Raw genomic sequence first — 5,118 nt, 5'->3', positions numbered from 1 at the left:
CGGCTCACTAGGCTAATCCTCCACCTTGCGGCGCCGGAACACCGGGTTCTAGTCCCGGTCGGGGCGCCAGATTCTGTCCCGGTTGCCCCTCTTCCAGGCCAGCTCTCTGCTGTGGCCAGGGAGTGCAGTGGAGGATGGCCCAAGTGCTTGGGCCCTGCACCCCATGGGAGACCAGGAGAAGCACCTGGTTCCTGCCTTCGGATTGGCGCAGCGTGCTGGCCGTGGTGGCCATTGGAGGGTGAACCAACAGCAAAGGAAAACCTTTCTCTCTGTCTCTCTCTCTCACTCTCCACTCTGCCTGTCAAAAAAAAAAAAAAAAAAAAAAGAATTAAGCTCAAGAGCTCTCTTCCATAAAGCAGTGACTGTAGTTCCTAAGGTACTGTGCTCTTGGCAATTGCTAAGAGAGTAGATTTTAACTGTTGTCACCATGGAAAAATATATGCAAAGTAATGCTAATTAGCTCAAAGTATGCTAATTAGCTGAATGTAACCATTCCACACTGTATAGATATTTCAGAATATGTTGCCCATGATAAATATACTTTTTAAAAAGATGAAAACAGACCTCCTTTTAAAGTATTTTATTCATTCCACAAATATTTATTGTGTGCACGCGAGGTGCCATGCGCTATTTTAGTAATGGAGATACAGAAATGACCAAGGCCATGGCCACTTCTGCTCTCCGTGCTGGAATCCACCTGTCCTCAGGGTGCTGGTTAAAGCACCCTGACCTGAGGCAGACGTCCGGGCTTCGGAACAGGCCACTGGCTGATTCCTCCAGGCGCCTCTTCTCCCACTGGACATTCTCCGCTATGGCATGAAGAGCCTTCTCTGGGGACATTTAGTGTCACCCACTAAGCAGCGTGTGCAGGTTTGGCAGATACACGGGAATTCGCCTAGTGGGGGAGACGATAGCGCTGGAGCTAACGTGGAGGAAAGTACATCAGCAGACACAGAGCAGAATCCCCAGGATCCAAGAGCTGGCCCGTGCAGCCTTCCTCCTTCCGCGTCCCAGGGACCACCCCCACTGGTACCTGGAATCCCCCGGTTGACCCATTGTCCCTCACACCCCAGGCGTGGTTCTGTTGGGAGTATCTCTTGAAGGGTCCTTCTCTCTTTTCGCAGTTTGGTCAACCTCCTTGGTCTTAGATGTGATGTTAATTCTTCCAGGAAGCCTTCTCTGATTTCCCCCCTTCTTTTTTTTTAAGATTTTATTTATTTATTTGTGAGGTAGAATTACAGAGAGAGGGAGAGACAGAGAGAAAGATCCTCCATCCACTGGTTCACTCCCCAGATAGCCACAATGTCCAGAGCTGAGCCAATCCAAAGCCAGGAGCCAGGAGATTCTTCCAGGTCTCCCATGTGGGTGCAGGGGCCCAAGCACTTGGGCCATCTTCCACTGCTTTCCCAGGCCATAGCAGAGAGCTGGATTGGAAGAGGAGTGGCCGGGACTTGAACAGGTGGTGCAGAGGCTCAGCCCCCCTAAAGTACCCACTGACTCAAAAGCCTTCCGTAGCCTTGCAGCTCATGTCAAGAGCCTCAGGTGATCACTGACGTCATACGTAAGAGTGTTAATTGTTAACAATAGGAGTCACTGTGCACGAACTTCCCATGCAGGACTTCCATCTACAATGAGTTGTATTATGAGAATTAACTGTAAAACTTGTTCTCAAACAGTTGTGTGTGCGTGCGCAAATTGTTGAAATCTTAGTGTAGAGTTGGTCTTCTGTGTATAAAGTTGATTTAAAATGAATCTTAATGGAGAATGGGACTGGGAATGGGAGAGGGAGGAGGCGGGGTGAGAGGGTGGGCACAGTGGGAAGCACCACTATATTCCTAAAGTTGTGCTTATGAAATGTGTACTCATTAAGTAAAAGATTTCTTTGGGAAAATAAAATAAAATAAAATATCCACAGCTTCCTATGGCGCTGCTGCTACCTCTTCCGTCTTCTACCTCTAACCTTAGCCTGGGCCCCGGGAGATCAGGATCCGCTGGGTACCAGCTGTGACATCCTGAGCCCAGCACAGGCCCCGCCCACGGGGAAGTTCAAGCCTGAAGGAGCTAGAAACACCCAGTGAGCACCTCCTCCATCCAGCACTGGGCTGGGGGCTCCCCAGGCGCCTCCTCACGTCGCCTTGGCAACCAAGAGCTTTGTGTGCCTACACTGAGGCTATTGGTGAAGGCAGGCTATAAGGAGAGTGGGGGGGAGGGGGGGCTTGGGCTCTGCAAATGGAGAGGGAGGGGTGTCTGGGAGTCTGCACTGCCGTCCTAGGGGGCAGTCTCGCCACCTCCAGTGGATGGAGCCCCCAGGACTCTCGCTCGCCGACCCCAGCCTGGGGCCATCCCCAGAGAGTCTAAGTGTTCTAGAAGGTTCTTACTGGCCTCTCACAGAAATAGGTCATCTCTCTTTCTGTGAAAACAGACAGAGCAAGAGAGGAAGGAAGGAAGGGGGGAGGAGGAAGAGGGGAAAGGAGGGGGGAAGAGAGAGGGGGAGGGGAAGGGAAGGGAGGGGGAGGAAAGGGAAGGAAAGAAGGGAGGGGCAGGAAGGAAGCGGAGACTAGGGGGCGTACCTCCTTTCCCAGGCCGGGAGAGCGTAGGCCGTTTTGAGAGCTGCCGTCACAGAAGCATCTATTCGTTGGGCTCATGAACCAGAGAGAAACCCCTGGCCTGGTGGCCAGGGAGTAGAAGGTTCGGGGACCTCGGTGAGGCCACACTGCAGTTGAGCAGACAGACTGGAGGGAGGGACAGGGACAGGGACGGGAAGGCTCAGACGCCCGCACTACCCCCCCTCCCCCCCCCCCCCCCCCCCCCCCGCCCCGGCCCCCAGCTCCAGGGAGGTCAGGCTGAGGGTGGGGCCTGGGCGGGGAATTGGAGCAGCAGGAGACAGCAGGGGACAGAGAGAGAGGAGGTTCTTCACCCCAGTATCTAACGGCAACAAGAGAACAGTAATTGAAAAATTAACAAAGAATTCCCACACCTCCCCTCTAGCATCGCATTTAATAAAGCGAGCCCTGTGCGAGGGCGGAGTCTGGGTTAATGAGCCTTTCTGACGCTGTGTACACCAAGGCCCGGGGTAGCCAACAGCCCGGTGCAGGGGTTAGGAGAGGTCCCTGGAAGATCCCCATCTCCCTGACCTCTTGGAAAGCTCAAGTCTCAGAGAGCAGTAGTCACACAGCTGTCCCAAATGTCCTGCTTTGTCCATGGCCAGCGTCCAGGAGACAAAAGCCAGCTCTAGGCTGAGATCCACGGCCAATGGGTGGGGAACCTTCTAGAAGGCCTGCTCAGGGGTTCAGGGGTCGCAGGTTACAGATCTCCAGCTGCAGGCCTTTGGAACTGTAGGGGAGGAGCAGGGAGGGGGCTGAGAAGCAGGAAGAGCGGGGAAAGCTGCAGCCGCCATTATCCACCGGCCTGCAGAGGTCTGGTTCGAGGTTCTCAGGAAATGAGAGCCCGCGGAATTGTTCCCAAAATAGAGCCGTGACGTTTCGGCACGTCCTGGAAATCGGACTTCCTCTTACAGAAACAGGGCTTCCTTTTACCCGCTGAACTTTCTGCATAAAAGTGGAAAATGCCAAGGCACGGCCAGCGCCAGTCCTTATGGCGCGGAGGGCGGGGCTCCTTGTCCTGCCGCCCAGCACGTAGGCATAGCGCGGGGTGGGGGGGGGGCAGGGTTGCAGACAGCAGCCCACTCAGGTGAGTGCTGGGCTCCCTCCCCCCGCCCCCGGGCCGCCACCCTCTGCAGAGCCAAGGCTGTGGTGACAGAGGCCCTAAGTCACCCCTAGCACCCTGTCCTCCAACCCTGCCGAGCCAGTGGCTGGGGCTGCCCTGGGTGGTCCCAGCTCCCCTGGGTGGAAGAGGTGGCCTTTGGGTCTACTGGGAAATAATGACCCCCAGCCTGGCCTCTTCCCAGCCCCCGTGAGGCTTCTTCAGCCCCAAGAAGCCCACCTTCCCACCAGCCAAATGCCCTCAGGTTGTCACCTCTGTGGGTGGGGGGCTCGGGATCAGGGTGTGCGCCTTCTCCTTGTGTTCTTAGGGTCTGGCATGTGGCAGGTGCTCATTCAGGACTGGTTGAATGGGAGAGGGCATTATTTTAAAAAAAAAACACATTTATTTGTTTTATTTGAAAGGCAGAGTGACAGAAAGAGATGGAGAGAGACCAAAAGATCTTCCATCTGCTAGTTCATGACTCACATGGTCACAAGAGCCAAGGCTGGGCCAGGCTGAAGCCAAGAGCCAGAAACACCGGCAGGCGCCGCGGCTCACTAGGCTAATCCTCCGCCTAGCGGCGCCGGCACACCGGGTTCTAGTCCTGGTTGGGGCGCCGGATTCTGTCCCGGTTGCCCCTCTTCCAGGCCAGCTCTCTGCTGTGGCCAGGGAGTGCAGTGGAGGATGGCCCAGGTGCTTGGGCCCTGCACCCCATGGGAGACCAGGAAAAGCACCTGGCTCCTGGCTCCTGCCATCGGATCAGCGCGGTGCGCCGGCTGCAGCGCGCGGGCCGAAGCGGCCATTGGAGGGTGAACCAACGGCAAAAGGAAGACCTTTCTCTCTGTCTCTCTCTCTCACTGTCCACTCTGTCTGTCACAAAAACAAAACAAAACAAAACAAAAACAAAAACAAAAACAAGAGCCAGAAACTCCATCCAGGTCTCCCACCTGGGTGGCAGGGGCCCAAGCACCCAGGCCATCTTCTGCTGCTTTCAAAGGACGTGAGCAGGAAGCTGGATTGGAAGTGGAGCAGCCGGCACTCCAACCCACACTTTGATAGAGGATGCCAGCGTTGCAAGCGCAGCAGTTTAACCCACTGCACCCCAGCACCGGCCCCAAGGCATCACTTTGCAAACTGCAGGTGATTCAGGATGCATAAGGGCAGAGCCACTGCAGGAGGAAGGAGAGGGTGACAACTCGGGCAGAGCTTTCTGCCCATCACCCCCAAGCTTCCAGAGAGCCACCCCACTGCCGTGCCGACTCTGATCTCAGGGCTCCCCTCACTAGGGCAGGGGGTGTGGGTGGCAGGCTCCTGGGAGGTCTTTCCCTCTGATCCTCGGGGAGGCTCTGAGCCCATGTCCTTAGGTGGGAAGGAGGGACCCCTCCCAAGGCCAAAGGCTCAGGTCAGTGACATTTT

The 5,118-nt window shown here is 55.7% G+C and overlaps 1 long non-coding RNA gene across 1 annotated transcript; it reads right to left on the bottom strand.

The window, feature by feature from the left end:
* Nucleotides 1-565: 565 nt before the first annotated feature.
* Nucleotides 566-3,434, bottom strand: LOC138850012 (uncharacterized). The gene is made up of 3 exons (XR_011389397.1): nucleotides 3,135-3,434; nucleotides 2,571-2,732; nucleotides 566-895 (listed from the first exon to the last, which is right to left on the bottom strand). It is a non-coding gene; the product is annotated as an uncharacterized lncRNA (long non-coding RNA).
* Between the last annotated feature and the right edge of the window lie 1,684 nt (nucleotides 3,435-5,118).

This window comes from Oryctolagus cuniculus, chromosome 6, assembly GCF_964237555.1.
Source record: "Oryctolagus cuniculus chromosome 6, mOryCun1.1, whole genome shotgun sequence".
Taxonomy (NCBI): domain Eukaryota; kingdom Metazoa; phylum Chordata; class Mammalia; order Lagomorpha; family Leporidae; genus Oryctolagus; species Oryctolagus cuniculus.
Note: the sequence above shows the minus strand (reverse complement) of the source record. Positions and strands in the feature narration are given on the sequence as shown.